We start from the raw sequence: 12,147 nt of genomic DNA on the forward strand, positions 1-12,147 counted from the left end.
TGTGTCTGAGCCTCAGACATTATCAGGAAGGCTATTCCAGAGTTTAGGAGGCATAAATGAGAAGACTTGACCTCCTTTAGTAGACTTTGCTATTCTGGGTACTACCCTGAGTTTTATATAATATATTTATAATTTTTAAATTGTTTCCACCAAAAGTATTGTGCTACCAAAATTAACATTATGCTACGCTGAAAAAATGTGAATATTAGTAATTGTAGCAAGCCACTAATTTTTATTGATTGGTGAACGCAAACGGGATTCAAATGGCCCAAGAAGATTTTTGAAGAGCGTTAAGAGAGTTAAAATTAGAATCTGTATTGCCTTTTGTCCCAGACAGAGGTATTGTGATAAGCTTACACTAGTGAGAGCGTGAGCAATTGTTTCAAAGTGTTTATGTGAAATTTTAAAATCATCCACTGTAGCTTACTGCAATGTGCAAAAATAGTCTCATGGCAGCCTCCAAACTAATACATACAATATATTGGAAAAAACAACAACAAAACAATGTCAAAATCAAACTCAAGTTTGTTTCTATTGTTGCTTTGCTAATGAGTTGTAGTTTAGCATTAATTACAACAAAAAAAGCAATACAGGTATTTAAAAAAAAAAAAATCTTGTTTTATTTTTCTTGTTTTTTCTTTTACCCATGCAATAAAGGTCCATGCTATCCAGTGTTTATTTATGGACAAATGTATTGTTTTAGACAAAATCAGTTGAAGGACCTTCAAGAGAGATGTCAAGCCTTAACTTTCTAAACACAGAATGTACACTTTTACTTTTGATAAATAATGTCTTCCTGTGAAATGTGTATATCTAAATGTGCTATTTTATGGAGCAAAGACTTTTTCACAGTATTTGCTATAATACGTTTTCTTCTGGATAAAACCTTTTTTGTTTTGGCTAGAAAAAAAGCAGTTTGCTTGTTAACCTACTGTAACTTACCTAGTTAACCTTTTAACCTAGATGCGTCTCTAAATCAGTGTCATCATGGAAAAGACTAAATGAATGAGTTTGTATAAGTGATTTATAATACAAATAGGTTTATTAATATGTTAACAATCTTCTGTCTGTTAAACAGTGTTTGGAAAATATGTAAAAAATTTTGCCTTTAACTCTATATGGTTGCTCTGCAAAGCAGAGGCGTTTAACAGTAGCTCTCAGTTAATATTGTTTGCAGCTGCAGTGTAACGTAATACACCATTATAATTGTACTTTTAAGCCTCTCTTATATTAACACCCATTCAATATTTTTTCTTGTCCATTTTTGCAATAGATGAGTCTACAATGACGAGTGCTTCTGTGAGGGGATTAAAATATAACAAATAAGCACATGGAAGGTAATCTGTGTCTCTTAAATGGCACCATTCTTTAAAGGACTATAGAAAAGACCCTCTGTTCTGTCAGACACTGAGAATGAGATATGGTGCCATTTTGACTTTGTGGTGTCCAATGCTTACGCTTTAAATGCATTAGTTGAGGTACACAGTTCAAAAACTGAATCGATGCATGACTATAATTCATCACATTCTGGAAGAATGATAGCAAATAAGTAAATGTATTGTTATTACAAGAGAAGCTTCAATAAAGTTTTATTATAAAGGGTAGAATTACATGATGCAATGCGAAAATAATGTGACATGATGCAATAAAAGGTATCTTTTTCATGTTAAAAGCAATTTTTGTTCTTACAACCCACAACAACAACATCGCGCAAAGTTTCTATTTTAGAAACATTTTCTTTTTCTACAATGTTGCGGCTGGAACAGCAGCATAAACTACTGACAATGAACACCTCAGGTGCTGATTTTGTGTTTATTTAGTGTTAAATGTTAGCGCTAAGAGTTTGAATAACATTTTATGTGGCATTTATTGCCATAGTGAAAACTGCAGCAGATAGTTTACCTCAGATAAAATAACTAGCATACAGTTCAATCAAGAACATTACAACTCTGTCTCAGAGCAAACCTACAGCATCATTCACTCAGCATGCACTTTTAGTAATGTTAATCATTCATTTTCTTTTCAGCTTAGTCCCTTTATTAATCCGCGGTCGCCACAGCAGAATGAACCGCCAACTTATCCAGCACAAATTACACGCAGCGGATGCCCTTCCAGTCGCAATCCATCACTGGGAAACATCTATACACACTCACGCACACTCATACACTACGGACAATTTAGCTTTCCCAATTCACCTGTACTGCATGTCTTTGGACTGTGGAAACAGCAGCACCCAGAGGAAACCCACGCGAACACAGGGAGAACATGCAAACTCCACACAGAAACGCCAACTGACCAAGCTGAGGCTGAATGAATGAAATTTTAGAGATGTACTACATCTGCCATTTTTCATTATCACATGACCTACCTGTGTCAGTTGCGTTGCTTCACTCCCATTCATGAATCCTCTTGCATGGCATCATGGGATAGTGTATGGGATAGTGTTGCATCCATTTTGATGAGCGCCACAAAATCTCTCCAGAAGTAGTGCTATAGGTGGTAAGGAACTTCTTACCTTCTGTTTTTTTGAATACTATGAATTCAGACATACTACTCTGCTCACATACTGTTGTTTTATATTCTATATTGAGTGGGAGTATGCAATTTCATACGCAACCAGTGTTATGTGTTCCATTAAAGTCATTTAAGTTTGGAACAACATAATTCCTGTGACATTCCCAAGACAGTAGAGACATAGGGCCCTATCATACACCAGGCACAATAAAAAAAGTGTTTGGCGTGATTTGTTGCTATTTTCAGACCCACACAACCCTAATTTACCTGCTTTGCGCCATGTTGTTTAAATAGTGAATCCATTTGTGCCACTTTGTGGACTCATGGGCATTCCAGTCTAGAATGGAGGATGGACTAAAATAGACCACGCTAAAGTCCAGCGCAGAGCGTGTTAGTTGTGCACCTTAAACGCTTACACATTGCTTAATACACACAGGGTGTACAACAATACACAAATATCTTTACAAATGAAAAAGAATAAAAGGATTAAAATGTTACAAAAATTATTATTTTCTACATAAATATAAAAAAAAGCCTCATCTCGGGGGCTTCAGTTTATTCATGACAGTTTGCTTTTGTATGATCTTCTGTTGGATTTTGGAGACGTATGCATCACCATATGGGCATAAGAATAAGACGTGTGTTTGGATATAACTCGTTTATTCATTTGCTGGAAATTAGAACTGAATATAGAAATAGTTTTGAAACTAATCTTTGTGCTTAACAAACAAAATTAAATATGTAGGCTAATGGATGTCTTCAGTGTAGTGCGTACAACACCTTTTCCTTATCCTCAGAAGTAAAGGAGTAAAGTGTAAGAGTTATGAGAAAGTAAAGAGGCCAAATTTATTGCTGCAGATGGTCAGTTTAAAAAAAATGCGCAATGGCGTGATACAACTCTTAAAGGGAATTGGAAATCAGACTCTGATGGATTTAATGCACGTTCTGCTTAAAACACACCCATAACTCATTAAGAGAATAAGCACAACCTTGTTAGACCATACCCCATGACGCAAACCATATTGTTCCATCCATTAAGTGGATTCAGACACGCCCTTAATGCTTTTGTGCCATGCACTTCAGACTTTGCGCCTAGATCATTAAAATAGAGCCCGTAATGGTACAGAACTCACAGTTCGGTATATATCTTGGTTTTTGGGGTCACGTTCGATGCTGGTTCGGTACAATAGGAAAAATGCAACGAATCCCCAATGCTTGATTTTTTTTTTTTTTCTCTTATTTTGTCAAAATCATCTGCAGCACTGAAACATTTCTTGTGATACTAAAGTACGAAATAAATATAATAACAACAATAATAATGAAAACGAAAACTTTATAATTAGGTGAATGTGTACTGTAGCTATCAAAACTTTTAATGGTTGTGCTCATCCCTCTACTAAAAAAACAGAAAATCATTAATAGACCCTTTTCACATTTCCGGGTTTCTCAGGAGCAGAAGTCGTCATAGTTGGGTAAACTTAGAGCACAGTAAATGGGAGAGTACAGCAAACATTTTTTTTTTACAATCCTATTTGCTGAAATAATAAAAGAAAAACACCACCATGATGTTACAAAGACTTTCAGAAAAAGGGGAAAAATAGTGTGAGACTGATGACGGCAGCCACAGGACAGAATAATGTCAGATTTACTCTCAGCCCCATAGACGCTGCATTAGAAACACCTTGAATTAGCGATAATTAGTGTTCATGTAATTTGACGCAAAAATGATATACATTCGTAAATGCATATAAGTGTTCATACTATTTAAAAAAAAAATCTAAATATTAAATACTTTCAAGGATTTAAGATTATGATGACAGTTAAACGCGTCATAACAGTCTTGTGAAAGCTTCAAAACTGAAATCTCTTTTATTGAAAATGCTACCACAGAAGATCCATCCATAACTGCAAGTTCAATCACTTCCTCTTCCTTAAGTGCATGTGTATAGAGAAGGGACTGGCTAACAAGATGAGAATCTTATATTTCCAATGCATTTTTATGTAAATGCTTTTTATGGACATGCATGACCATTATACATTTGTGTCTTGTTTTTAGATGCCATGTCAAGATAAAAGAATTTCAAATTTCAAACCAATTGCTGCTCATCACTGTGAGTTCCAAAGCAGTGGAACCAATCAGAAGAACTCGGGACAAGCATTGAGCTTCTGTTCTGTTTACAGCAGTAAATTGGCACAACAACAGCAACATGGCAGAACCATTTTTGAGTGCTGCATCTCATTTTCACATGCAAAGACATGTTCTTTGTGAATGGGTCCTAAGTTGTTGTATTACTGTTAGGGCTGTGCGATTTGAGGAAAATATCTTATTGCAATTTTTTTGACAGACATTGCGATTTCAATTTGATTTGCTATATTTATTTATTTATTTATTTATTTATTTATTTATTTATTTTAATTTTGTAGTCAAGCTTAAACTCAGTAATCTGTATTGTAGCTTCTTACTGCTAAAATTTAGTGCGTTTTAGTTAAAAAAGGAACTGAAAAGGTATTAACTTAAGTTAAACATTTATTCAAATAGTTTTGAAAATATTCAGAAATGAAACACAATTTTTTTTCTAGAGCAAAGAGTAAACACAAATAAAATTACTTTACCTTTCTGTAAACAAGTTGAACTCAAATTAGGGAGATAGTGTAGCTTATTATAAAAACAAAAACACTCAGCAAACTAACATTTCTGTAACAACTCTGAAATTGTTCATAGCTGTTGCTACTAGATTGAGTGTCACTGGCAATACTTTCAGTTGATTTTTTAGTAAGACACTCCTCATATAGCTGCCTGTGGTGCTTTTTTAGGTGCTGATGGACATATTTCCACGTGCTGTGGCAACAATTCTACAACAGCTTTTACAAATAACCTGTGTTTTTTCAGTGTCTGTGACTTTGAAACTAAAATATTCCCATATTACTGATGTTCTGTTTTTCTTTGATATTAATTAATCTATTAATGATTCTGAAGCAGCAAACACCATCATCCCACTCATCCCTGCTTTCCTGTTTCCTGTTACAACAAAGGGTACCAGAAGGCGGCGCTAGACAAACAGCTAAACACTTGGTTTACAGAGATACGTCACTCGCTCGTGGACAAGCAGGACAATGCAAACAAAGAAACCGCCATTTTTAAAAACACAGTCGAGACATTACACAGTTATAATATATACATATAATAGCAAGCCATGGTCCACCCAAACTCAAACAAACCTTGCTGTCATCTTGATGAACAGCCACAAAGCCAAGAAGAACAAAATCTGCTGTGTCCTGTTGTTGTTTTACAAGGCCGTCTAAAAGTGTGTGGTTTCACTTTCTCCAGAGAGCTCGCCACACGTCTATATTTTAAATAATGAACTTCTTGAGCTAATGATAATAACGTGCGCATGTTTAGTAAAAAAGTAAAGAAGTAAAGAACTTTTTATTGTCATTGTAGTTGTACAACGAAATTTGTTTGGTAACTCACAGAGACCAGCAGCAATATAAAAAGAGAGAAAACAGACAATATACATAATACTAAATATAAGATGCAAGATAAAATATACTAAATGTAATAAGTCACATAAAAACCAACAATAGACATAATACTAAAAATATAAGATGTAAGATAAAGTATACTAAATGTAATAAGTCACAGTATTTACATTATGGCAAATGAGTGCAAACATAAATATCCATAAAGTGTCTTTGTGCATTAGCACAAAGTGCTATTGAAGTGCTTCTGACATTCAATCCTTTCAGAAACGACAAAGAGTGATGTACGAAAAAACAAAGGAGAAGCCCGAAAAACAAAGGAGCAAATAATCCTTTTAGCAACCTAAAACATGAACAAACTACCATGTTTAACTATAATCATCACCTTTTGGACTATTCTGAACTCAGGAATGACGGAATCACTTTCTAAATAGGTTACATGTGCTGGTGAAGATTAAAGATACAGATGACAGGTTTGCACTGACTGTGGGCTATATTTTGTTTAGTTTTTATACCCAAATAAGGACTAAATGTATGCGGTGTGTAGTTTTTCTGTAATTGGTAACATATCAGAGATTATAAGGGTCTGTATGTGTTCATATATGTTGCATTTATTTATTTATTTCATATAATTGCAGATGTTACAGTAGGCTATTTCGCCTATCTTTGATCTGCAGTTATCATCAAATCATGTTTATAGAAAGGTTAGTAATGAAAATGTATACACAAGTTTTTCTGTGTATATAGTATCTGTTTTGTAAGAAGTGCTTCTTATATAATATGTGAACAACTCGTACAGCTTTACTTTGACATTTGCTTGAGCGAGAATGATGAAACTTTCTGTCGTACACCACACCCACCACACCTACTAAAACCATTGGTACCTTATTGGCAGTGGAAACGCAAGCCTGATAAAGGTGACCCATACCGTACTGAACCACTCAGTGGAAACGGGCCAAAAACTAACTGTATTTTTCATTGGAGCAAATTAAACGAACCATGACCCGCAACGGTTTAGGATGGATACATGTACCGTTACAGTCCTATTATGCAGACAACTCTGAATAAACATGAGGTTTGAAATGAAATGCATCTAATAATACATTTTAATACACCTGTTGAATCACCTCTCAAAAACAAAAATGGTTGTCACCGCTAACCCCTTTCCATTAATGAATCATCACCCATCAGGCGCTTTCTCTGACTCGTAATCTCTTCCCTCCCCATGTTTATTGCAGACATCTCCCAGTTTCTGACTGCTCCCAGCTATTAGAGAAACAGCTCACCAATGATTTCTCCACTAATCTACAATTTTTCTTTCAAAGTTTCCCTTCATTTTTTTTTTTGGCAGGATTAATTACTCATATTAGCTTTAATTGCACAAATGTCTCTGTATCTTGTTAATCTCTTGACTGCAGACGGTACCCAGCTCTGCACACCGTTGGTTATAAATAATTGAGTGAGGTTTTAAACCACCAATTAAGTCAAGCAGCGGGAAGAGAGGAAATCCCTTGGAGGGCGATTCATTAGTAATAATGTTTGACATTTTCCCCAGCACAAAATGGAGGCATTGGACACCATTGTGGAGTTGCAACTGTCTGTATAGAGGCATATATTATAGAAGCGCTCATAATCAATAAAACATGTATAGTTTGGACAGAAGTGTTGGAGTGAGGAAATTGAACCGTCTGAAACATTTGTGGTCTAGATTTTCTGCAATTAAATGTACTAAAGGTTCATTAGATTTTGTCTGTCAGTCAGGATATGTTTAGCAATGTATATTTTATACATATTTTGTTTCGCAATTTAAACAGCTGAAAAGGGAATTTACAATTGTAAAATTTAGGTCTGGGCGATATTGCAAAAAAATTACGACAATATCATGTTTCATATCCTTCGATATTGATAATTATTACATATTTTTAAACAATCCATTTAGGAATATTAGATTTTTTTTTATTTAACCATTTTATTTTCATTTACCAACATTACTAATTCAAATAGTTTTAATAGTCAAAAACAAAAATATTTAAACAAAATTATCTCATCTCTTTGTAATAAACTAAACATACATGTTAAAGAGACTCTTAAACTTGATAAATATTACTGGATTATTGCATAAAAGACGTGCGAATAAAGCCGCGTTTTTATCCAATGAGTCAAAAAGAACAAAATCGTCACTTCCTAATTAACTGTCACCAAATATCAACTGTAAAAATGGAATTTGCTGTGGTAGAAGAAGCTGTGTGAATCTTTTAATAAATGACTTGCAGTCAATAAATTGAAAATTTAATTAAAGTAAATAATATATATTTTTTTAAATTAAATGAAATAAAATTAGAACAACACGGTGGCTCATTGGTTAGCACTGTTGCCACACAGCAAGAAGGTCTCTGGTTCTAGTCTCAGCTGGGTCAGTTGGCATTTCTGTGTGGAGTTTGCATGTTCTCCCTGTGTCCGCGTGGATTTCCTTCACGTGCTTCGGTTGCCCTCACAGTCCAAAGACATGTGCTAAAGGTGAATTGAATAAACTGAATTGGCCGTAGTGTATGTGTGTGTGTGAATAAGTTTGTATGGATGCTTCCCAGTACTGGGTTGCAGCTGAAAGGGCATCCGCTGTATGAAACATATACTGGATAAGCTGGTGGTTCATTCCGCTGTGGTAACACATGCTGAATGAAGGGGCTGATTTATACTTCTGTGTCGAGTGATTAGCGTGACCCATGGCACCTGCCTTGCACATAGCCGTGCATTTATACTTCTGCGGGCTGTTTGTGTTGCTGTGCAATAACACTTCTGAAACTCTAGCAGGCAGTAGGTTTTTATGTTCCTCTGTGTCAAGTTTCTTTACGGGTGTTTTGTTTTTTCTGAATACTACAAGTAGCTAAAACTCATTCAGCTCATTCAGAGGCGGGAACTGGTGGACATGCAACAACTTCAGAACTACAAAATTTATCTCGTTTCATATTCACATACAGAAACATTCATTTTTGCTAATTAATCTGCAGTTTCAATAACATTACAGTTTCTGGTGGCTATTTAAACATTTTTGGCAACACTGAAAAGCATGAAAAAAAAAACATTGAATAATAACTGTATAAATCACATCATTACATAACATAAGACCTAGCAAGATAAGCTGTAAAGAAACCTAATTTATAACTGTCTGTCTCAATGCATCAGAATGATATCTGAATTAGATTCTTCCAGAAGAAATGAGAGGCCGTTGTTCCCTCAGCATGCCTGTCTGTCTGTCACTTTACCTGCATGTTCTTTTTTGAGGCATGAGGAAGCTATTAATTTTCTCCACAGGAAAGTAAGCCACTTACTCACCGACTCATTCAGGTACTGAAAAGCGGTGCAAGATATTCAATATCATTGTTTTTGCTGTTGTTTGAATAGGCTTTTTAACCAAAGAACCATTCACAGACAAACAAGTTGGTACGTTTTAAATTACCAAGAAGGAATTTTCATCCCTTTTCTGTGATCCATTCTTGCATTTAGCAAGTTCTTGTATCCCGTTTGATTCTTAAGGTATTTCAAGGCACTTCTTTCAAATGGATCTTTAATCTCGCTTTAAAATGAACACTATACTCAGAGCTCTGTAGGTGTCCAAGTAAAAGCAATTTGAGTGGAGTTTCTTTTTGTGAGAGCTGCCAGATTGCCTTCTGCAATGCACCGATCTCTTGTCGTCTTACCAGATCATGGTGGTTTCGACATACAGATATATTCACCCGCCTCCTTGAGACGAGGCAGCTAAAGTGTCTTTGTTCTGCTCCATTACTCGCAGTTAGGAACTGCGATTCATCTCCATCTGCTGCTTCTGTTGCGCTTCACCAACTTCGGTTTCCCCCAGACACGGTCACCAAAAGTAAAAGGAAAAAAAAAGGAAAGAAAGAAATCACTAAAAGTGGTAATGTTTTCATGGTCTTCTGTGCAGATTTGCCACTCTCTCAGCGGGGGCTTTTCCTCTCTCTTAGGAATCATTGTGTTTTCTAAACCTACACTGCGCCACAGCTTTGAGGATTTAATTGAATTTTGGCTTGTTTCTTTAAATCGTTTCTTCAATTTGTGTATATTTTGTCTGTAATGTGGAATGAATAAAACTGCTTGCTGACAGAGAATGCTCTAAAAAGACTCTGAAAATGAAGTATTATACAGTAGGTACTGTTTAAAGAGATTCTAGTCATTCTAGTATCTCCACCAAACAAGACCCTTTTTTACAGTTCTTTGTAATGGTTAGTTTAAAACACCATGCTATAAAATAGATTTTTAGAAATGTAGAAAATTGTAAAAATGCATTAGGCTTATGACGGTATCAAATTTTCTTGTTGCAATTAATTGGTGAATATTTTATCGCAAGATACTGTACTATCCCAATATTAACCAAAGCTACTAACAAAAATCCTTTAACAGATATAATAATAATTTTAAAAAAAGTGTACTGCTTTATTATTATTATTATTATTATTATTATTATTATTATTATTATTATTATTATTATTATTATTATTTTCTTTTATTTAGCCAGGATATCACATTGAGACCGCACTGTCTCTTCTTCCAGAAAGACCTGGTCAAGACGGCAGGCAGCACATAAAAATCACAAAAAACATTACCACAAAATTACAAAATCACCATTCATAAAAAGATTTGATCATAAAAAACAATTACAAGTATCCTTTAAGACGTTATACAGAAGATGTTTAAAATTAAGTCGGAAGTGTGTCAAGATTGAACTGATTTTGCAGGTCATTCCAAGCCCTAGGAGCATGAAAGGAAAAAGCACGTTTGCCAAGTTCTGACAATACCCTTGGGACTGTTAAACATACAGGAACCAGATCTAGTGTGTTGGTTATTTATGTGAAATGTTAGAAAGGTAGGATTTTAGTTTACCCAAGAGAGCCTGTAAAGTAATTAAATACAAATGTAATTTTCTCCTTTGATATAAAGATAACCAGTCTAAGGAATCGTACAAAATACAGTGATGCATCCATGAGTCTTCGCTTGTGGCAAAGCAATTGCTGCATGATAAACAGAATCTAGTTTTTTTAAGCAGAGTAGCGGCTGCATGCATATATAGATGATTACCTTTATGTACAGAGTAAACAAAATCCAATCCAGACCCAGAGGGATTTCAGTCTGGCCCCACCTTCATTTCACATCACTTATTTTGTGTAATCGATTAAAAGTTTGAATTTACCACTTTGAAAAAAGACTCCTTAAACTTGTATCCATGTCATTTTTTTAATGTTTTTGGCGATGGTCTGAAATTAAATCTAAGGCAATAGTTTTTGTCATGGCATCCAGGCCACATACACTCAAAAAAAGACATTTGCTGTTTGTTCAAACTACTTACTGTATGAGCTAACACGACACACTTCTTGAGCTTTTTTTTGACAACTAAATTGTTTTATGTTCATTGCACTTAAATTTGTAAAAACTTATCAGTTAACTTAATTTATTCATGTTGTCCCAACACAAAACCGTTGTGTGGAACCTAGCTTTTTTTTTTGTTGTTTACAGAGTAATCTGGTTGATCTGTGATCTGGTTGACACTCTTCACCACAGTGAGCATTTAAATGGGTTAGGATGTCAGTTTTCAGTAAAGAAAAGACAATTTCAAAGACAACTCGACAAAGTGATATGAGTTCTTTTTGCTCAAATTTGTAATAAAATTGTTGGAGTTTAGGCACAAAGGTTTAGGCAGCTCTTGGAATACAGACAGTGCCATGTTACTTTTTTATTTTTATTTTACTTTATTCATTTAAAATGCTGACTCTTAAATTGTCACTTGTTAATTTGCCACTTTTGGACTTGTTATTGATGTATTTTTTAAGTGAAAAACGGTATGTAATTTGTATTATTATTATTTTTTAGTATGTCAATCTTAATTAAATCAAGTTTTATTATAAACAATTATGAACTTTTGACATAAATATTTGCACCTTTAAAAGGTCTTACGTAAAAAAAACTTAAATTTTAGGCCTTAAAAAGTCTTAAATTTGCTAAAATAATATGTTGTAGGTCTTAATTTCCCCATAAAGTTACCCAATAACTTTACATAAAGTTAGACCTATATCCAATCACCAGCAATACATCTCAATAAAACTTTTAGCAAAAGATTATTTATTAACTCTATTTACCAATATG

The 12,147-nt window shown here is 34.5% G+C and overlaps 1 protein-coding gene across 5 annotated transcripts in view; it reads left to right on the forward strand.

Moving 5' to 3' along the window:
• cadps2 (Ca++-dependent secretion activator 2) overlaps window positions 1–12,147 on the forward strand; it is a 351,417-nt gene that overhangs the window by 113,114 nt on the left and 226,156 nt on the right. The window lies entirely within an intron of this gene.

This window comes from Danio aesculapii, chromosome 25, assembly GCF_903798145.1.
Source record: "Danio aesculapii chromosome 25, fDanAes4.1, whole genome shotgun sequence".
NCBI classification, from domain to species: Eukaryota; Metazoa; Chordata; class Actinopteri; order Cypriniformes; family Danionidae; genus Danio; species Danio aesculapii.